This window comes from Cupressus sempervirens, chromosome 1, assembly GCF_028749045.1.
Source record: "Cupressus sempervirens isolate cs-2001-9-10 chromosome 1, ASM2874904v1, whole genome shotgun sequence".
NCBI lineage: Eukaryota > Viridiplantae > Streptophyta > Pinopsida > Cupressales > Cupressaceae > Cupressus > Cupressus sempervirens.
In genome coordinates this window covers 764,315,159-764,339,230 of record NC_143118.1, presented here as the reverse complement: position 1 = coordinate 764,339,230, position 24,072 = coordinate 764,315,159, and the positions used below count along the sequence as shown (strand labels likewise).

The 24,072-nt window shown below is 36.8% G+C and overlaps 1 protein-coding gene across 3 annotated transcripts in view; it reads right to left on the bottom strand.

Annotated features, from left to right (window-relative positions):
• The window catches only part of LOC149580137 (putative 4-hydroxy-4-methyl-2-oxoglutarate aldolase 2), a 74,842-nt gene extending 52,434 nt beyond the window's left edge, over nucleotides 1-22,408 (bottom strand). Inside the window, exon 1 of one of the 3 annotated variants that reach the window (XM_089789706.1) lies at nucleotides 21,692-22,408. The gene's annotated coding sequence lies outside the window, so the exon portion shown is untranslated. Of the gene's footprint in view, nucleotides 1-21,546 lie in introns of all 3 variants that reach the window. The other 2 variants (XM_089789710.1, XM_089789715.1) reach the window with 2 other exon arrangements.
• Nucleotides 22,409-24,072: the final 1,664 nt, after the last annotated feature.

Here is a 24,072-nt window from a genome sequence, read left to right as displayed (position 1 = left end):
ATGATGTGTCCACTATGCATGATATTTTCAAGAATTTGTGGGTAAATCACTTGCTAAGAACTTGAGGGATCTTGTTTTTGAAACTCAACAAGATTGAGATCAAGTTACTTGAAACAAAAAATATATATCATGAACACCCAGTAGGTTACTCCATTTCATTGTCCCCTAGTTTTAAGAAAAAGCTTAGCTCCTACAAGTTGCTCTAATAAAGCTCCTACTATTTGCTCCTATCAAGTTTCTTTAATTCCCATCATGCAATCCAAATATCATCCTTTTTGTTGTAATCCTTCCCACTAAAACAAACACCTCTTGTAGCCGAACTACCTTGCGTTCAGCATTAAACATATGCTATCATCTCTTCTTTCTTCGGACCTACTACCCTCCATCCACTTCTTCTTCATTATCTTCTCCATGAAATGCATATAAATCACAAACATTATATATGCTAGAGATAACAAAATTTTGTGGTGACACCACCTCTCAAGCAATGTCATAATTTTCTTTAGGATCTTGCATGAACCGATTCTCTTGTGCTTCATATTATTGTATATCCCTTGGGGAAATCTCCATTGTGCATGAGAAGAGCTTCTAGGTATAACCATTAGACTCCATGATCCATCATCAAGATAACGAGAAAGAATTAGTTGCAAACCATGCTCCCTCTAAAGGAGTAGAGGTGGAAGTAAAATGCTAATGATAGATCATGGAGTGTGATATGAAACATTGATAAAAAGTAAATGTGGTCATATCCAAATGTTCTTCTCATGCATTAAGTTTGTTAAAGTTTCCATCTCAAATATCCCACCACTAAATCGCCCTCTTTAAACTTCATTTGACCTCTTTGTTTTATTTGTCGCTACCTTACATTTATCATTGTTCTTTTATAACTTTCTCCTCACTTCATCCTATAATATCAATCATACTCTATTAGTGCCTATGCATAGTCATTAACCCCTTCTACAACTGGCAATTGTACAATGACTAAAATACCCTTAAAATTTGTAGAATTACTATTGGCAAACTTAATCTTTGGTAAAGCCAAGTCCCATTACTTGGGCTTATCTCCAATGATACAACTCCATAGATTTCCCAAATCTTATTTCCTAGATCTACCCATATGTTTGAGGGTAGCATGCACTACAAATTATGGTTTAAATTTTGAACCCCAACTTTTGCCATAAGTCCTCCAAAAATGAGAAGAATTGTGTATCCCTATCTAAAATAATGGTCTTTGAAACACTGTGTAATCTAACAACTTCTTTGAAGAATAAATCAACTATTTTAGTGATAACGTTGGTAATTTTGCATGTAATAAGATGAATCATCTTTAAAAATATATCCATAACAACAAAAATTGAATCATTAATTCTTTATGTTAATGGAAATCCCAACACAAACTCATATGCAAATGCATCTATGGTATATTTAGCATGTTTTATCTACTGAATCCTAGTTGAGTCTAAATTTGCAAATTATGGTCTCTACAACTGAGTCTTGTTTTTCAAAGTCATTATTGAAAACAAGGGTATAACCCCAGAAGAAGCTTATACATTTTGCATGTTTTCTATTGAACTTCTTTTGGAGGAGATCAAATACCTTAGAGCGGCATTTTCTATATATAGTATAAACTCCTTAGGCACCAAGTAATGCCTCTAATGTCTTAGTGCTTATATAATAAAATAAAATTCATTAAATTTCTTCCTAGATTATTACTACTCCAACTCCCAAATGTGAACTACCGCAATACACCTCATACACCTTGTTGAAATTTGGTAAAAGCTTCTTCATAAATTTGAAGCTTTTTGTTGCTTCCCTTGTCTACATAACTTTTTTCCCCCTCATAATATATTGTTGGTTCATCAATGCTGCTAAGATTCTCAATAAATATTCTATAATACGTTGTTGCACCATGGAAATGTTTTGCCTCTTATATGCTTCTTGGAGTAGGCCTGTCAACATTTGCATTTACCTTTTCCTCATCCATTCTTAGACATCCTCTAAAATGGAAAATCCCAAGAGTGCCTAACTCTTCAACATAAACCTATATTTCTTCAATTGTGTCTTTCCTTCCATAATAGTTCTAATACAACTCATCAATGCATTAGGTGCTCTTCATTACTCTCACTAAATATCAAAATATCATCAAATTAGACTATCACAAACTTACCAATATAATCTCACAATACTTTGTCCATCGTCCTCAAAAATGTGTTGGGTCAATTGAACAGTTTGAATGGCACCATCAACAACTCGTTTAAGCCATCCCCTTGAAGATTGTTTTGCATTCGCTGCCTTCTCAAATTCGTATTTGATAGTAGCCACCTGATAGCTCAACCTTATTGAAATATTTAGCTCCTATAAACACATCCATTGTGTCATCAAGCCAAAGTATACGAAATTTGCATTTGATGACAATTTTGTTTTTTTCTTGTTTCCACACACCCTCTGCCCTCATGCAACATGTCATAGTCTCCATTCATACACCCTTCCTCATCAGTTGATGTAAGCTGGATTGCTTACTAGCCCTTTTCTTCACTAAGGACTCACCTAGGCTTCTCTCCTAGCTTATTAGGGTTCTCCTTTGTCACCCTAACCCCAAGAGGATTGCTATCTTATCCTCTACACTTCCCTATCCAGCTACACCAATGTTTTAAAACTTGCATCCATCATAGGGACATTCCAACTGGTCATTCTATCTTCATCGAGAAGTGAGGGATTCAATTTGAGGGAACTAGGACTTCTACCAAACTTCTAGCTTCAAAATCCATAGATCTCCTTATCGATTCCTTCAAATTTAGCAAAACTGTCCTAATTAGGCCTAGTTGAATTAGGCCTCCAAAGTTAGTTTTTAGGCTACAACTTCAAATTTCTCTTATCCAGGTCGCAAACTAATCTCAGATATGAATAACCTTTTAGGAACACTTCAAGATTTTGTGGGTCTCAGGTCCTCAAACTATTCGTACACCCCTTTGCTATTTTTATGCCTAAAACCAAGGGTTTCAAGCATTTCCAATCAGCATTCAATAGGGTCTAATGAAATACATAACAAAAGTTGTCTTGGGAACTTCTCCTTCCGCGTATAGTTCCCTCATACATCCCTCCTCCTTCTACAACTCTCACACTGAACTATCTGATACATTCAATCCATCAAAATCCTCTTGCAAGCACTATGATCGCCTAGCCATGTAATGAAAGCTTGCCTAGGGCATCACTTGAAAAATAGCAAACCAGTTTGTCTAGGCCTCTCCTTTACTATATACATTGTACAAAGACTCCACTTCCATCTCCCTCAAAGCCATGATGATTCCATGAATAGGATTCATGGGGGAGCCATTTTTCCCAAAATTGTCAAAATAAAAATAGCAGATTGCCTATTTACAAAAGATTTTTGAACTACCACCAAATGAACTCCTATCAACTTGCAATTTGAAACAAAAAGCACTGTAAGGACATGAACTACAAGGACCAAACGAGAACAGAAGTTTTTCAATCCATCATAGTACTTGAGCAATCAAAAACATGAAAAATTGTCAAAACCGAACACCAGTTTGTGCCTTTAGCTTTTCAAATTCATTGATTACAAACTCCAACCCTTGGAATGGGTCTCCTTCGTGGTCTTATAGGTTCCTTGAGAGGTTTCAAACAGTTATTCTGACCATCAACATCATTCTCTCGAAAATGCAAAATTCTTGTCAAAAATTGTCAAGCAACTTTTCAAAGTTGCTGACAACTTTTTGCATCTCTTAGCAACTTTGACATATAACTCTTGGAAACTTCCAAATAGGCCTATTATGGTCTCTTTATAATGTCTGGGCATGATTTAGCCTTCAAAGCATCAACTCACATGATTTTGACCAATTTTATCTAATTGACAACTTTTGCAACAATTTATATCTTTTTGACATCTTTCCCAACTTTGCATCAAATGACAAGTTATGACCTCCAACTTGTGTAAAAAGATGTAAAAACACCATAGAGGACAAACTTTCCCCAAATTTCTAGGGTATAAGACCCATAACCCTAATCTTGCTTCCTAGCAACCTAAACACAAGGTAAGCAAAACAACTCAAAAACAGCTAGAATGGATTGAGCCTAGTCAAATCCATCTAGGAGCAAACACACATGACCTTCTAAGGTCCAAACACAACCAACTTGGCTAAGGTCAGTACAAGCCAAAAACCAAAGTGTCGAACTAGGACTAGGAGTTAGCCTAGGTGCTCCTGCACCATACTCCCCCAAACACAGAAGTTCAATCCATCCTTGGATTGAGCAAGCTAGTGTCTATACCCAACTTCTTGAAATCTGCTTCCTTGATCCAAGTAGCCTCTGCATCTTCTTTGCCATGCTACTTGACAAGATGTTCCCAATAAGTTGTAGTCCTAGTCTTCTTGTAAACCCTTGAGTCAAGTACCTTTTCAGCTGCCTTAGGTGGTCGAGGAGTTAGGTTTAGGTCTTCTACATCTTGAATGACTTCCTTAAGTATCTGATCAACATCTGAGTAGGGCCTTTGTACCTAACCAAATCAGCTACATTGAAAACTAGTGACAACCCAATGTCTTCAAGAAGTTCCACCTTGTATGCATTGTTGTCATACTTGGCTAGTATTGCACAAGGTCCCAACCTTCTCATTTGAAGCTTATGAGGAACTCCCTTCTACAACCTTGCTTTGTTTAGATGAACCATCACAAGATCCCCAACTTGAAATTGCACATTTCTTTTACTCTCATCCACCTTATGCTTAAGTTTCTCAGCAGTTAAGGTCGTCCTTACTATTTCATGGACTTCCCTCATGGAGTGGGCAAAGTCCTCAGCATATCCACTGCATTTTGCACCATCTTTTAGATCCCTTAGTTCTAATACCCCTCTAGGATGCAACCCGTAAACAATTTGAAATGGACTTTTCCCAGTTGACCTATTGACTGTATCATTGTATGCATATTCAACCTATCCAATCAGTTGATCCCAAACCTATCCATATTCCTTAGCACCTTAGCAAGTTGCCAAGACTCCTATTTATGACCTCAATTTGACCATCTGTATGAGGATGGTAGGCAGATGCAAAAGTCAGATTTGTTCCTAGTTTATGCCACAAGGTCTTCCAAAAATGGCTTGTGCACTTTGTGTCCCTATCTAAAACAATGCTCAAAGGTAAGCCATGGATTCTTACCACCTCCTTAGAGAACAAATGAGCAATTTGGCAAGCATCATAGACTATCTTACAAGGGATAAAATGTGTCATTTTGCTGAATCTATCCACTACAACATAAATACTATCAAACCCTTGCTTAGTCCTTCGTAACCCTACCACAAAGTCCATACTTAAGCACTCCCATGGCTTGCTAGGAATTGGAAGGAGTTTATAAAGACCTACATTGGAAGATGTGCCTTTTCCTTTTTGACATACCACACAACATTCAACATATTGTCTGATATCCCTATTCATTTTAGGCCAAAAGTAGAACCTAGTGACTAACTCTTGAGTCTTATTGACTCCAAAATGACCACTAAGTGCCCCATTGTGCTTTTCTTGAATCAAATTCTCCCTCATTGATCCCCTAGGGACAAATAGTTGACTACCCTTAAACAACAAATTATTTTGCAAAGTGTAATCAGAAAATTCACCATGGAAATTGTTCTTATACTCCTTACATACCTTGTAAATGTCTACAAAAATTTTCATCATCAGCATATAGGTCCTTAAAGCTATCAATACCAATGCTTTGTAATTGAACCTCTTGTACTATGAGGAGTCTCCTGCTTAGGGCACCGACTACCTTATTCTGCACTCCTTTCTTGTGCTTGATGTTAAAGGTGTAGGCCTGTAGGTATTCCACCCGCTTCATGTGTATGCTACTAAGTTTGTCTTGGGAATTCGGGAAACTGAGGGCTTGATTATCTGAATATACCACAAACTCGTTTGGAAGCAACTAATGCCTCCACTTTTTCAAAGTTTGGACTAGAGCATATAACTCTAAGTCATAGGAAGAGTACTTCCTCTTTGCATCATTGAGCTTCTCACTATGAAAAGCCACTGGTCTCCCTTCTTGGCTTAGGACTGCCCAATGGCCACATTGCTAGCATCACACTCCACTGTGAAGAGTTTGTCAAAACTAGGTAGAACAAGAATGGGCTGAGTAGCTATCCTCTTTTTGAGTGTTACAAACCCATCATTTGCTTGAGGAGTCCAATGAAACTTTTTCTTCATCCCACCTTTGATAGTGTCCAACATTGGTGCACAAATAGCACTGAAATGTTTGATAAACTTCATATAATATTGGGCCAAACCATGAAAACTTCTCACCTCTGTTGCAACTTTAGGAGTAGGCCAATTTAGGATGGCATCCACCTTACTTTGATCCATCTTGAGGTTCCCTTGAGACAAAACAAACCCAAGGTACACTAGCTCTTGCTTCATTAAGTCACACTTCTCTAAAATTATCATTAGCTTTTCCTCATGCAATTTCTTGAAAACAATTTGCAAATGTTTAATATGCTCCTCTTTAGTATTACTGAAAATCAATATGTCAGCTAAATAGACAACAACTAACTTACCAATGTAATCCTTCAATACCTTGTTCATAAGCCTCATAAAAGTAGATGGAGCATTTGATAAGCCAAATGGCATTACAAGTCATTCATACAATCGTTTTGTAGTCTTGAAGACCATTTTCCATTCATCCCCTTCCCTTATCCTAATTTGGTGATAGCCACTTTTAAGATCTATCTTGGTAAAGTGCCTTGCTTCTCGTAAACAGTCCATTAAATCTTCAAATCCTACGTATTGGGAACCTATACCTAATGGTGATCCTATTAATGGCTCTTAAATCAGTACAAAGTCTCCAAGTTCCCCCCTTTTTAGGTGCTAAAACAGTAGGCACAACACAAGGGATTATACTTTTCCTAATTAGGCATTGGTCTAAGAGTTCTTGGATTTGCTTGGCAATTTCCTCATTTTGCTAAGGGGTCATTTTATAGGCAGCTTTGTTAGGATGGGTGGCTCTAGGAATAAAGTCAACTTGATGGCTAGCAGGTCTCTTAGGAGGTAGGGCAGTAGGTTGTCCATCATTAACAATGTCCTTGTACTCTTCAAGCATTTCTTGCACTTCCTTAGTTAACTCTGTTTTCTTTCCTGCCTTGTCAACAACTTCTTGTTTAGGTTTCAACACTACAGCAAACCCTACTCCACCTTCTTCCAAGGTCTTTAGGAACTCTCTCTCACCCATCATTAGGACATTAGGATTTGGAGATTTCACCTCTCCCTACTCTATTAAAGATTGAATCTTGAATATCACACCATCTTTCTTGAACGAGTATGCATTTTTAGCTCCATCATGCATTGCTTGTCTATCAAACTGCCATGGCCTTCCTAGTAGGAGGTGACATGCATCCATAGGTAGAATGTCACAAAACACCTTGTCCTTATACCTTCCTATTGAGAATTCAACCCATGCTTGTTCACTTACAAGAACATGTTGCCCCTTGTTGAGCCATGTAACTTTATAGGGATTGCTATGTGAAATTCTTTTCATATTTAGTTTTCTAGTTGTCTCTTCTGATATGACATTATCTATGGAACCTGAGTCTATGATGACCTTACCCACTTTTCCCATCATCTTGCACTTCACCCTAAATAGTGCTCCTCTTTGGCTTGGTTCTTCCTTTATAGGTTCCTTAATCGATGTCCTTATCATTAGATTTTCCCCTTCTTCTAATTCTAAGGGTACTTCAGATGGTTTATTGTTGTTACTAGACTCTTCTTGCACATAATTGACTATTTTCACACTCCCTTAGGAAGTAGAACCTTTCTCAGGGTATCTATATGCAAGGTGTCCCATCTGGTTGCAATTGTAGCACTTCATGGTTGCAAAGTAGGATCCTCTACCTTGGTTGTTGCTTCTTCCTTTCCCACCATTGTTAGAGCTTCTTCCCCTAGTGAAACTCCCTCTATTAGAATTCCCTTCTTCTTGTTCAATCCACTTGATTTCCCCTTGGCTTCTTGAGTCTGAACCTCTACCACCATAACCTCTTTGATTCCTACCATCTCTGCCTCTACCTCTGCCTCTAAAGTTGGTGTCAGATTTCTTCTTCTTCTTTTCTTCCACTTTCAGTGCCAATTGGAAACATCTATGACTATTGTAGGGTGTCCATAGGTTGATTTCTTCTTGTATGTTCCACTCTAACCCACCTAGATACTTAGCCACCTTAATAGGTTCTTCTTCTTGAGTCCTTGATCTCAAACATAACTTCTGAAATTCTTCAGTATATGTTGCCACATCCATATCTTTTTGCTTTAAGCTTTGTCTTTTCTTGTGTATTTGAATTTCATAGTCTTCAGGTAGGTATTGTTCCTTTACCTTCGTCACCATGGCTTTCCAATTTGCAATTGGTTTCTTTCCCATCTTCTCCCTCTCTTCTTGGAGATACTTCAACTAGGTTAGTGTTGATCCTCTTAGTCTAGATTTGGCTACCTTGACCTTTTGTGCTTCAATGACCCCTTCACATTCAAAATGGTTTTCCATCCCTTCAATCCATTCCATCACAAGTTTTGGGTCCATCTTCCCACTAAACAAAGGGACTCCTTCTAGGGCCTTTCCACCCAATGCCTTGATGGCTTTTACAAATGGCTCCTCAGTCAATGGAGGGTCTGATTCAGGAATTATGTCTTCCTCATCAACCTTTCCCTTACCTTTATCACCAGTTTCTCCTTCTTGATCTATTGTCTTGGTTGCCTGAGCAACCTCCTCCAATTTTATCTTCATCTTCTCTAATGCTTCCTCTAGGAGCCTATTCCTCTCCTTTTGCTCCTTCATCTCCTTGGCAAATTTTGCATTGGTCACCATGTCCACCTGCCCTACTGACTCTTCAGTATCTAAAGACATGCCACTAACCCCAAATCTTTGATGGGTCTGATACCAATCTGATGTAAGTTGGATTGCTTACTAGCCCTTTTCTTCACTAAAGACTCATCTAGGCTTCCCTGCTTGCCTATTAGGGTTCTCCTTTGTCACCCTAACCTCAAGAGGATTGTCATCTTATCCTCTACACTTCCCTATCCAACTACACCAATGTTTTACAACTTGCATCCATCATAGGGTCATTCCAACTTGTCCCCCAAACTCACAACTTTACCATAAATGGTCATTGTACCTTCATCCAGGAATAAGGGATTTAGGACTTCTATCAAACTTCCAACTTCAAAACCCATAGATCTCCTTATCGATTCCTTCAAATTTAGCAAAATTGTCCTGATTAGGCCTAGCTGAATTAGGCCTCCAAAGTTAGGTTTTAGGCTACAACTCCAAATTTCTCTTAACCAGGTGAAAAACTAATCTCAGATATGAATACCCTTTTGGGAACACTTCCTGATTTTGTGGGTCTCAAGTCCTCAACTTATCCTTACACCCCTTTGCTATTTTTATGCCTAAAACCAAGGGTTTCAAGCATTTCCAATCAGCATTCACTAAGGTCTAATGAAATACATAACAAAACTTGTCTTGGGAACTTCTCCTTCCGCCTCATACATCCCTCCTCCATCTGCAACTCTCAGATTGAACTATTTGATACATTCAATCCATCAAAAGCCTCTTGCAAGCACTATGATCACCTAGCCATGCAATGAAAGCTTGCCTAGGGCATCACTTGATAAATAGCAAACCAGTTTGTCTAGGCCTCTCCTTTACCATATACACTGTACAAAGACTCCACTTCCATGTCCCTCAAAGCCATGATGGTTCCACAATGAGGATTCATGGGGGAGCCATTTTTCCCAAAATTGTCAAAATAAAAACAACAAACTGCCTATCTACAAAAGATTTTTGAGCTATTACCAAATGAACTCCTATCAACTTGCAATCCAAAACAAAAAGCACTGTAAGAACATGAACTACAAGGACCAAACGAGAACAGAAATCTTTCAATCCATCATAGTACTCGAGCAATCAAAAACATGAAAATTTGTCAAAACTAAACACGAATTTGTGCCTTTAGCTTTTCAAATTCACTTATTACAAACTCCAACCCTTGGTATGGGCCTCCTTCATGATCTTATAGGTTCCTTGAGAGGTTTCAGATAGTCATCCTAACCATCAACCTCATTCTCCTGAAAATGCAAAAAAATTGTCAAAAATTGTCAAGCAAACTTTTCAAAGTTGCCAACAACTTTTTTGCATCTCATATCAACTTTGTCTTATAATTCTTGGAAACTTCCAAATAGGCCTATTATGGTCTCTTTATGATGTCTAGGCATGATTTAGCCTTCAAAGCATCCACTCACATAATTTATCTAATTAACAACTTTTGCAACAATTTACATATTTTTGACATCTTTCCCAACTTTGCATCAAATGAAAAATTATGACCTCCAACTTGTGTAAAAAGATGTAAAAACACCATAGAGGACAAACTTTCCCCAAACTTCTAGGGTATAAGACCCATAACCCTAATCTTGCTTCCTAGCAACCTAAACACAAGGTAAGCAAAACAACTCAAAAACAACTTGAATGCCTAGTCAAATCCATCTAGGAGCAAACACACATGACCTTCTAAGGTCCAAATACAACCAACTGACTTGGCTAAGGTCAGTACAAGCCAAAAACCAAAGTGTCGAACTAGGACTAGGAGCTCGCCTAGGTGCTCCTGCACCACTGGCTCAATTACTTGCCTTTTCAATTTTGTATGTTTAGGCAAGCTCGTTATGTAAGTTCCCTAATTGAGTAAAATGAATTTGTAATTGATGTGAAAATGAATGTGTCTCTTTGGTTATTGCTTCTCTTTGGTTATAAACATCCAGTAGCTTGTTAGTTACAACATCAACAATTTTGGTTCTTCTACTAATATGACACAGCATTTGCATCTTTTTTTATTCTCACTTAAGCAAAATAGAGCTCTATTATCTTCATCTCCTTGATAAAATCTTTTATGGGAAGCATGTTCTCCATCCTTCATTAAGAGGTAATAGAACCCCATTTAAATTGTGCTTCCAAAAAGTTTATATTCTTCTTCCATCATGGATAAGCTTTTCTTTGTATTGTCATAGCCTCCTTAGAGACACATGGCATGCATCCATTGAAATAACATCACACCAAATTTCATCTCGATAAGTCTTTCCTATTGAAAATTTGATTGAGCGCCTCATATAAATAGTAACTTCACTTCCTTTCTTCAACCAAGAAAATACAAGGATAAGGATTTTTTTGCATGTAATTTCTATACCATTTGATTACAAACTATATTTTCACAACTCCAACTATCAATAATTAAATAGTATACTTTTCCTCCTAAAGTACCATTTAGTTTGGAAAATATTTGGATGCAACCATTAGCTATCATCGTAAGGCTCTACTTCCTTGGATCTACCACTATCTTCGTCATAAGGCACTCACCTACACCTATTACTTCTTCATCCTTTTCTTCTACTCAAACTAAACCAAATTCACTCTTGGCAATCTTCTTGCCTCCTTTTGCATGACAATACAAGCATTATAAATGCTTTATACACTTCTTCACCAGACCAATTTGTGTTGAGCATTCTGTCTTCTATTACCATAATAGCCCCTACCTCTCTAAAATCCATTTTTTATGAAACTCCTCATCATTCTCATAACCTTTCTCATCATTACCAATAATTAAATAGTATACTTTTCCTCCTAAAGTGTCATTTAGTTTGGAAAAAATTTGGATGCAGACATTAGCTATCATCGCAAGGCTCTACTTCCTTGGATCTATCACTATCTTCGTCATAAGACACTCACCTACACCTATTACTTCTTCATCCTACTAAACCAAATTCACTCTTGGCAATCTTCTTGCCTCCTCCTTTTGCATGATAGTGCAAGCACTCTAAATGCTTTATACACTTCTTCACCAAACCAATTTGTGTTGAGCATTCTGTCCTCTATCGCCATAATAGTCCCTACCTCTCCAAATCTATTTTGATTAAACCCCCCATCATTGACATATCCTCTGTCTCTTTAAGAAATTATTTTTCTCATTTTGAAATCCTTATCTAAAATTTTCTTTTTTCTTCACCTCACTAGATCATTCTCCTCTTGTGCAATACAACCCACTTATGTCTCTTGGAAGGAAATGATGACCCTCTCTTCACCCCAAATGATCTCTCAAAATCATAACTATTTGTTTATCTTCTATCTTCAAAGCTAGTTGATAGGCATCCTACATGTTATTGATCCTATCACTATGCATACATAGTCCATTTTTTGATAGAGAAATATCAGTCATTTACATCCCTTACACCCATCTTGTCATTTGTTTCGTCATGCTTTGAATCGATGGATTATAAAGTTCATTGTGTATTCATATACACAAAGTTCCTTTAGTCTTAGATTCTAAAATCTTTTGTACAAGGTTTGTGCATAATCGATAAGAAGAGATTCTATAAGCTTCTTCTTCATCTTTTTTCAAGTGTTGATATTTTCCATGCCATTCCTTTGTCTTTCTTTCTACAAGCGATCCCACCAAACCATTGTGTGATACGTTAATTTCGGCATGCAAGCTTACTATCTTTTACTCTATCATAGTTTTCCATTCAAAAAACTTTTGCATACCTTTCAATCAATCTTATCAACTCCTTTGGTTTTATGGCTTCCTCATAATTTGATACTTACCATCTAATCATTTGTTTCGTCATGCTTCGAATTGATGGATTATAAAGTTCATTGTGTATTCATATACACAAAGTTCCTTTAGTCTTAGATTCTAAAATCTTTTGTACAAGGTTTGTGCATAATCAATAAGAAGAGATTCCATAAGCTTCTTCTTCATCTTTTTTCAAGTGTTGATATTTTCCATGCCATTCCTTTGTCTTTCTTTCTGCAAGCGATCCCACCAAACCATTGTGTGATATGTTAATTTTGTGCATGCAAACTTACTATCTTTTACTCTATCATAGTTTTCCATTCAAAAAACTTTTGCATACGTTTCAACCAATCTTATCAACTCCTTTGGTTTTATGCTTCCTCATAATTTGATACTTACAACCTTTATTCCATCATCACTTCCTTCTAATACTCTAATCATCCTCTCTTCAATTGATCATGATTCAGCTTGCTCTTCCTTCTCACTCTTTCTTCTCTAGCAAATGCATGGTAAGTCATCCTCTGCAGCTTCTTCCCCTAGCCTTCATTCTTTATACGTGTCATTTGCACTTCTTTGCCTATGTTTATGTCCCACAATAACTATGCTAAGCTCTTCCACTTGCCTTTGTACATGTTGCATATTCTTGTTTATCTTTGTATAACTTCCACATCTTATGCCATCTTCCATAAAACTCACATTTCTCCAAAATTGGAGACCCTTTGATACCAAATGGTGTAACTAAAAGTGTAGATAAAGAATACAAAGAAAAAAAAAAATTTAAATGAAAAGGAAAAAGAAAAGAAGATTCCATCACAAAAACAAAAAATTTGCCTCATTCCCACCAAATTCAAAGAGTCTATTTTTAAATACAATTATGATTCATCCAACAATTGGATTGATTTAGCTCCTCCACTAAACCCTAATCGACCCACTAACACACTAAAAAACATAACAAAATACCCTAGAGTAACCAAAAAAGATAAATTTTGAAAAGGAAAAAAACTGCCTAAAAATTATCCCCTAACCCCTACACAATGTTCTAATAGTTGTAATTTTAAAGTTGTTATTGTCGATGATGACTACCCATAATTGACTGAAATGTATTCCTTGGATCTAAAAGAAACAAATCTTGTGATGTCACATCAGCGCACTATTAAAACATGACTTAGTGCTGAAGTATAGGTCTCTCTTTCTTGGGCCTTTTTGGACACTTTGGCAAAAAGCATGCTGATGTGGCATCATATTTGATGATGTTACCTTGAAATCTTAGTTGTAGGCAGAGGACTTGCAAAGTAAGCTGCTATAAAAAATTGGGAGTGATATGAAATTTCCATGTAAGATTTTGGGAAGCACAAAGTTAGGGTGCTCAACTACTAGGTCATCTCTCCTAAAAGTTTTGAGATTGACCCAAGATCATGCTCATACACTGAAATTTGAATCATAAAATCTGGAGAGTTGAAAAAACTGAAACAGAACATTAAACTGCAAAACTTGAGCCTTAGATGGTCAATTTTGGTGCCAAAATATGTCAAAATAGTTTGTAGCAGATAAAGTAGGTCATGTGATGTGGAGCTCTTTGATATCTTCAATATGAAAATAGGAAAAGGGGGGGCCTCATCCAGATCCCTAGATCAAAAGTTATGTGCTCTAGAAGTTTTGGCTCCTGCATCAAGGAGTTTCCACAAATAATTCCTTCAACATAATGCTTGTCAATGGGCAATTTCTTAATATGTGATTACCGCAAAGTGTAAAATAAGTGGTGTATACAAAACAACACTAGAAAGTATTCTAAATCTCTATGCAGCACTAAACATATAATATTCGCATGAAAACTTAAATGCATACAACTATTGTAGCCCTCCAATAACGGATACAAAGTCAAGCTCAATTGATAGATGTGCCACAAAGGTAATATGGACAAGGATGTAGTGAAATTTAATGATGTTGGATGTAGAAGTGACCTTTAACACTAATGCTATTAAATATTTTATGTTCTTGGATGTATCAGATGGAAGAAGCTCCTATGCTATGATGGCTTATTTTTGAGTTTAAATTTTTATATTATTATATACATAATAGAACATGGAAAACGCATTTGAAATCAAAAACATTTATGAGGTCTTCTCAAGGCTCGTCCCTTTAAACTCGGGGCCATCTTTGATTTGACCTGGTTTCTTCACCAACTCTAGGGGTTTTCTGACTCAACAAAGGGTTCTCAAAGATATTCCTAATTGGCTTATCACTCCTCTGAAGCCACTGTGATGACCGAACTTGCTGGTAGGGCTCGTTGCTGGTATACGTAGGCGTTTAGTCTCTTAGCGTCTATGGGCATTGATATTCATGATATGCCTCCCTTCCAATACTCTTTGGATGCTCTCGCTCATCTCCTCTCTACCCAATCGGAGTTGAACGAGCATATTAGGATGGACATCTATAGGTGGTATATCCACACAACCCAGATCGACCCTCCAGAGAGGCTCCGTCCCACAATGGCCTTCTACATTGAGCACTACATTGACATTCAGGATGGTATCATTGTGTGCCCCTCTTATGTTGAGCGGTGCTAGCCTCATGCCCTACATATTCCTCTAGGCTCCTTCAAAGTGGGATCCCATTGTCTTTGCATCTAAACCGACCTCCAGATTGATAGAGATGCTCGAACTTGTTAGCTTTATGAGTTGAGTTTGGTTGAGACAAAGCTACACTTTCTATTCCAAAACCCCATCTACTATGAGATTCACGAGAGGTTCCAATGTTTGTTCAAAGACTGTCAGTCCTTAGCTTCCTTTTTCATGTACATTGATTAACAATGCTTAGAGCTCTACCTCTAAGAGGCTACTCGTCTTCATGATCACACCTCAAAGCTAAAACCTACCTCAGGACTGAGGCCTATACAACTCATCACATCCTTCTTCGTGTCGGTCACCTCCACCAGAGATGTCAAGCATCCATTGGGCCCTTCCACTTCAATTCATACCAGGTCAGTGAGACCTCACAAAGGTCACACATCACAGCGACAACAATCCACTCCCAGTAGGTCTCAAAGATAGGTTTGGACCCCCTCGCGCCCCAACAAATACCTTTTTGTTTTGGGGTATTTCACCACCACTGGGGACCCCTAGTTGGTCATCCTCGTAGTGGTTTTTTTTGGCTCTCTTTTGTTTTGTTTCTTGGTTGCTTGTTCTTTCCTTGGACACCATTTGGTGTGCAAGCTATTGGTTGTCTCTTTGTTGTAACTTTCAATCCCTTAGACTCTTTGAATGGTCTCTTGTTGGGCATTAATAATTTATCTTATCTTAGCATTAATAATTTATCTTATCTTATCTACTTTCCGAAATGAGATGATATTTAAACTACTTGAATCTAGAACAAAATTGTTTGTTGTGACTATTAGAGATTCAAAACTGGTTGTACTTGTTTTCTTTATGTAATGTCCCCTTTTGGGATATTCCTAATTTTGCCCTAATGCCACAATTCCAATTAAAAATAAGAAACGCCATTAGAGAATTCACCAATTGAAATGCCCTTAGAGAATTCTCAGTCTAGGTTGTGTGCACAATATCAATCCCTACAAATTGACATTATATCATAAGCCAAGATAACATCTATGTTGACTAAGCATTAAAATCCATCATGATATCATATAAATGTCATTCACGTTAAAATCTAGATAAGGCAATAGTCATTCAAAAATATATTCCTAAAATAATCCCAATAGGAATTTGTTTGGAACATTTGCGAACTGTCAAGGTTGGTCGCATTTGTATTGCAAGAGCAAGAAAGGTGGGTCTCCTTCCATCCCTTAGTTCACCCTGGAGGCTAGTCAACCTTCTCAATCAAGTCCAGAAACACCAAAAATATTCTTGACCATTCTATCCCCAACCCATGAACTAGAAAGGTTGGTCACCCATTCCATATTTGTGTGGCGAGCTTGACAAGAAGCATGAAGGTCAATTGTCCTTCTACTCTTGTGAACCTAGAAGCACCAAAAATATTCTTGACCATTCTATCCACAGCCCATGAACAAGAAAGGTTGGTCACCCATTCCAAAAGCACCAAAAATATTCTTGACCATTCTATCCCCAGCCCATGAACTAGAAAGGTTGGTCACCCATTCCATATTTGTGTGGCGAGCTTGACGAGAAGCATGAAGGTTAGTTGTCCTTCTACTCTTGTGAACCTGGAAGGCTGGTCGTCCTTCCTATTTCCAGTCCACTTATATAAATATAAAATGGATTATTATATGAATCTATTATTACATATTTACTAAGTTGTGGGGTCAATACCTACAAACCCCAAATTGGATTCCCAATATGGGCTCGAATATGCACCTGATAGGGTGCATCTATGGGTACATGTTGGGTGTGCACAAGTTGTACACCAACTATTGTGGGTGTGCCCCACAATGCTAGGCCTGCACCATGTGCACACCTAGCACAAACCCAAGTGTACCTATGTAGACTCCCAAGCTTGCCTTAAAAAATGTAGCCCCAAAAAAATGTAGCCCCAAACTTAAAAAACTTTTTTTTTAAATCCTTCCTAACCCTAAACTGACCCAATCTATGGCCTTTAAACATACATTCATTTCATCTTTCTCATTTTGTTGTCACAATATTTTCTCTCCATCTTGGCATTTTGAAGAAAAGTGATTGTATTCAAAGGTGATTTGTATTTGATAATTGATGAACACTGAATCATATTTCATGAGCTACATTTTGTAATGCAATAATTGGAATGATATTCATTGGGAGTTGTGAACATAGACATATATGATATCATTGATAGCTTTATATAAATATTTTCAACTATCAATTGGTATTTAATATTTATATTTGGCATTTGGCATTGATCAATATCAAGTATCATACAATGAAATTATTTAGTTTTACAATTTTGTATATTTCTCTTTTTTTTGGTAAAAAAAGTGCATATATACACACACATGTTCCCATACGCAACCAAACCCCGAAAAAAAATATCACACCCAAATACCAAGTTCGCACACCCACACCCGCACCCGCACCTGCAACCGTCCCTGAATCTGAACCAGTAACTCAGCATATTTATAATAAGAGAAGCATCAAAATACTCGCAAAGATCAATGACATGTACACACACACACACACATAGACAGATATGTGTGTATGCGCGCTTATAATTTTACTTCATTCATGGACTCATCTTTTAATATAGTTGCTAATATTATAAATATTTATCTCTACTCTTAATTTGGCTAGGATTCCTTAATTTTGTTTCTGATTGTTGTTAGGTCATTTGATGCCTTCTCCAAGACTAGATCTGTCCTTTTATAATACCCTTAAAGAGATGAAGAGTCACAAGTTCATAGTAGTCCTCCACAAGAGACAAAACTCCTCCAAGTGAACCATCCCTTGATGCTAATCGCTGCTTTTAATCAATCAATGTTTGCTTAAACCTTTTTTGTTAAGATACACATCCCTTTGGAGAACAGCTGTCCATAATCCTGACTCCTCTTTGGTGCTTTCTTTATTGGGCAAAATGATTCTGACTCTATGATCTGAGCCTCTATGGCAGGGTCATATCACTTTATATGTTGCTTTAGTTGTTTAAAAAAATCCCCAAGCCTGCCTTTATTATCTTATACTTCATGAACTATGTTATGAGTTAAATTCTTTGTGTCTTTGTACCTAATATCCACCTATACTTAGCATTTCCAAAGAAAATGTATTTTGCCTTGTACGTAATGAAGTTACAGACGATATGCACCTTCTATATAGGAATGCGGTAGGGAAAACAATTATTGATTTTACATTAGCTATGCCTTCTGTATAAAATAGTCAGCAGAGGTCCACATATTGATTCCTCCTCATCATTAAACAAAATACACTAAATTGGTTTTATGATAATACTTTCATGAAAATTAACAATTTGAGATGGTAGGGTTCTTGTACATAACACTGTAGAAATACTATGATTTGACTGTGCTATGACTTTTTGTCCTACAACTCATAGTAGAGATCAAACAGGACACACTCCTATTCTATATAGTTAATAATGTAGGCCAACAACAAAGACTATTCATATAGATATCTAATGTAATACATTCCATCCAATCCATGACTGTGACTATCTTTACTAGTAAATATTCAGTACTGTACAGTTGCTTATGATTCAAATGTGTCACAAGTATTTAAAAGGCAATTCCTACTTCACACTACAGATCAAACATGGTACACTTGCATTTTAATGATGTAAGCCAGCAACAATGACTCTATTTATCTACACAACAGATTCACCCAACACATCCCTATGACCATCTTTTCAAGTTCTCAGAACCAGTAGATAATTCGCTTCTTGCATGACAATTTACAGATTTGTAGGTCCCTTGGCATTGCAGAGTGGTCCCAGATCATAATTTTCTATTTCTTTAAACTTGAATGAGTGGAAGCGACATTTCATCAAACTGAAAGTGAAGTTGTTCCGATCACATAAGAGGATTGAGATATTTTCTACTCACCAAGGCAAAATGTTCTAGCACTTGATGGAGACAAAAAGCATTCAATTGAGTTGCTTGATTCAAAATGGGCAACAATTATTTAAAAATATCAATTTTCCACAATCCATTTGATTTATCTTTCGTGTTTCTGGTTTTGATTGTGTGAATTTGTTTGAATCAACGTTTCGGATCACACTTTGTGATCCATCATCACGATAACCAAACTGAGATTACTTTGGTTATCCTGATGATGGATCACAGATCACTTTGGTTATCCTGATGATGAATCACAGAGTGTGATCTGAAACGTTGATTCAAACAAATTCACACATTCGAAACCAGAAACACTAAACATTAATTATTTAAAAGGCAACTTCTAGTTCAAACTAAGGATCAACAGGCTTGCTTTACTATGATGTAAGGAAACGGCACTAAATGAAAGGAAACGGCAATAAATGATTCTATTTACATTTTACTTCCAACACAAAAGATTCACCCAATGCATCCCTATGACTATCTTTTCCAGTTTCTCCAAACCAATAGAGGATTCACCTCTTGTATGATATTTTAGATTTGTAGGTCCCTTGACATTTCAAAGTGCTGTGGTCATTGATCATAATTATGTCTTTTTAAGCTTGAATGGGTGGGAGCAATTCTTCATCAATATGAAAAGTAAGTTGTTCTGATCACATAAGGGAATTCTAACATGTTCTACTCAGAACAAAAGATATCCCTTGACATTTCGAAGTGGTGTGGTCATTGATCATAATTATGTCTTTTTAAGCTTGAATAGGTCGGAGCAATTCTTCATCGATATGAAAGGTAAGTTGTTCTGATCACATAAGGGAATTCTGACATGTTCTACTCAGAACAAAAGATATCCCTTGACATTTCAAAGTGGTGTGGTCATTGATCATAATTATGTCTTTTTAAGCTTGAATGGGTGGGAGCAATTCTTCATCAATATGAAAGGTAAGTTGTTCTGATCACATAAGGGAATTCTGACATGTTCTACTCAGAACAAAAGATATTCTCATACTGACAGAGACAAAAACACATTCAATTGAATTGTTATCTGTTTTTTCAGTAGTGGCAATGAAGTACAGATTGTATTGAATGTAGTTTATTACTTCAAGGCAACTGAATTGCTACTGCTGATCACCACTTAGCAAGCCTAAACTCACACAGTTTACTTCTCTAATCAGTCTGAAAAACTCAAAAGGGGTAAGTTCCATGAACGCACAAACATACAAACTTCAAAATTTGGCATGCTTAGCAAGGATGCTCCTTTGTCCATCTTGTGCTGTGACGTTTTTAAATAGACCAGAAACTGGACCATCATCATGAAAGCATATTGAGTAATTTTTTATGTCACAATTCACCGAACACTCCTATAATTCTGAGTTACAACAACTCTTGTAGTAAACCTCCAACAAGAGTCATATGGTGAAGCAAGAACGTGAAAGACAAATAAACATTCAATTAAGAAATCTATGGGATGAACCTAGTGTTTTCTGCTGTTGTTCTAAGTTATATGTAAACCTCTGGCATATGTGCCTTCATCAGTGCCATGATGTACTTGGCACTGAATTTCTCTCTTGCTGTTCTCTAAAGCACGTGAATCTATCTGCCTATGTGTCATGGCTGTGACTCTCAATTTTTGTTTCTCTAAACGTTGTAAGCGGGCAACCAAAAAAAATACCATTAGCTCAGAAGAGTAATGCCTGGAAAATGTCAACACATATATCTGAAACACAAACTGTCATCCCACTAAGCATAGATGAACCTGATATGTATAAGCAGTTGTATTTCTGGGCCAGGATTGTGTATAAATTTTTAACCATCAACGTTTCGGATCATACTAGAATGAACCTGTCATCCCACTAAACATAGATGAACCTGTTCTGTATAGTCAAAGCTAGTTCTAAAATGCTTCATTAATCTATGCAGTCCAGAATCTGTACTCATTAAAACTAGACCATGCCGGAATAGCGACATTCGGTTCAGCAAGTGATAATGCTGCCATATACTTTCCACAGTATGCATACCACTGAAGCTGATTCGTAAGTCTGATAACAAAGGCTAACACCTGACAACTGCATTTGCTAAAAATTACCCAAGGCTTTCCAGCAAGGCCATACTACGTATGTGCAAAAAACAGTAGCAGCCCACCAGGCCACATTTGATGGAGATAAACCAACTTAAACCATAAAGCCTCCGACAATTTAGAGTTTTTTTTTTTTTTTTTTTTTTTTAAATTGCTTCTTGCTCATTGAAGATATGTTTTTAAAAAATTAAATTACTTCTCATAGCTACGATCAAAGTTTGACAGGAAAAATAACATGTATTCTTGAAAAATAGACTATAAAAAACTTGGATTCTAGACAATGAGAACAATCAAAATTCAGTGCTGAGAAGATCCAGGACCTAACAAAACAATAAACCCGTCACAAAATCAATTAAGAACTCAAACCCACCTCCAAAGCAAGCTCTAACGACAATCTACCTCCAAATTAACTACAAAGGCAAACCATGTAGCAAAATTGGGTATATGGATTAAACAAACATAAAGAAACAAATGAGGAAGAGATCAGAAAGAGTAATAGGCGAGCTAATACTTACTCAAACGCCAGAGAATATTGAGATCGTGCAAGAACAGCCTTGTATTGATTCTCTCCTCCAAATTTAGCAGAAGCTCTCCATCTAACTCTACTCTACATTCATCAAAGCATTCGGAAGGGCCCCAAAAGAAGTGATAGGTGAATCGGCGTAGATAGAACTGCAATCTATCGTTAGAGAAAAAACTAGTAATGATTATGGCAGAATTTGGCAGGTGTGACTATGATTCAAACTATGCAGTCATTTCTCCTCCTCGGAATATTGCCCACTTCTTAAAATCTTATACACATAGATACATGATGTATACATACCAAAGAACTTTACCCGCCGGATTCAATCCTAAGCGTTGATAAAACAAAAACTTACTCAATAGATTCCAAAAATGTAAAAATCGAACTTTACCCACTTCTTGACTGTATACCCATACATCGTATATATACATATATCAATGACTCCAACCCACTTCTTAAATACATATACACTCTAGGCGCCACTAAATTCTGACCACTAGTTGATTCGATTAACAATGTGTATATATCAACCAGTGCAGCGGGCCCTTCTGATATACGATGTGTGTATACCTACACTCGGTCAATCTTTTCCAGCCGCCTCAACACAAGGCACAGTGGTCGCATACCAAAAAACTCCCACATTATAGACAATGTATTTATTTTTCGAAAAATTGAGCTCTGTACTAAACTAGATAGATGATTTTATAATGCGTCAGACTAAAAATAGCTTGATGTCTATAACATAAACTTTGACGTGTTTTGACACTATACATAGATGTATACATGTTGCCAATAAACCCGGCCCACTTCTAAGTATATACGTACAATCTTCGTAGCTGTATACAATGAATGTCGTTCATTTCTTCCATACATATGTATTGTGTATGTGGAATCAAGCGCGTGACTCCGGAAAACATACATCTAATGTGCATGCCCATTTGGTTTTAAGCCCTAAATTAAAAACAGGAATAAAGTGTTTGTCCTGTGGCAGCACTGGGGCAGCATCTGTCAGCAACTTTGTTTGTTCCTCATTGTTTTATATGAACGGGGCTACGTTCGAAAGCATTTTTCTGGATGCCCTGTTCTGCAGAGTTTCGGATTCATGCGTTTCTCAAATCCAGATTATATTCATGCTGATGTATTCGTGTTATCTATAGCTGAGCGTCATCTTCTAGTGACTTGGACCCTGCCTATTTTTCCCACATGACTTGGTAGACACTAAATTTGACGGTTGATTCACTTATTTTGCCCTTTCATGATGAGTGTCACTAAAAAGATTTATTTCAAATGAAATGAAATGAAAGACTTTTAATGATGTCCACGAGACCAACAGTCTAAGGGACTAAAAGAAGAGACTTCTCCATGTTGTCACTTTTGTTGTGGATCTATGTTAACAAAATGGCCATGAAGTTTCATCCCTTAAAAAGTCATTTTATGTTGTTCATCCATAAGGTGTCTTTGTATTGGTAGCAGATATCCTCGTATGCAATACAATCTTTGACATAATGTCATTCTATTTCCACCACTCCCTTGTTGCAAAACGTACATATTCTTTCATCTCACCCTTCTTTAGGGACCTTCCATCTACCAATTTCACATCTCAAATGGTGTGATCCATACCTTACTTGAGCGATTAAAATTTTAGCCTTTCCTTTGATATCAGCTACCAAGTATTCTTTTGATATTGGCTCCCAAGTATTCTTTATCGCCATGTTCGCCTATAGGATTGAATTCTTTGACATAATAAGTTTTTTTTCCTATGACGAAAGGGGGGGTTTACGATACTAGTAATTTTCTTATTAAGTTTCACAATAGAGAAATCAATATTGAAATGAATATTCAATATTAAAAAGAATATTAAAACCTGTCAAGATCTTTTGACTATTGATTCTTTAGATTGTTAGTCAGTTGGACATTATTTGAATTTTTTCTTTATTTTATTTATTATTATGAAATGTACAATTTATAAAGATATCTATATTCATGACATTAACATTGTTTGGGTCAAGAAAATATTTGAATCATCATTGCACTATTAAGAATACAACCACATAAGTACCATATTAGAAGGTGTTTCCTAGAACACTAACATCCTTACCAAACTTAAATAGTTTATAAATTAAGGACATTGTGAAAGTCTTTCAATCATTCATTGATTATTATACTAGAGGCTCACATTGTGAGCATGGTAGGCACACTAGTCCAACTAAGCTCTCCACAAAGTAATTTTAGCTTCATAGGAGAACATTACCTATAGTGATTGGTTGAGTAATATCCTATCTAATACAAGAACACAATAGACTCACTTAGGGATATCCATTATGCCAAATTGACTCATTTGAAACCAAGAAACAAAGAGTCCATTAAATGTCA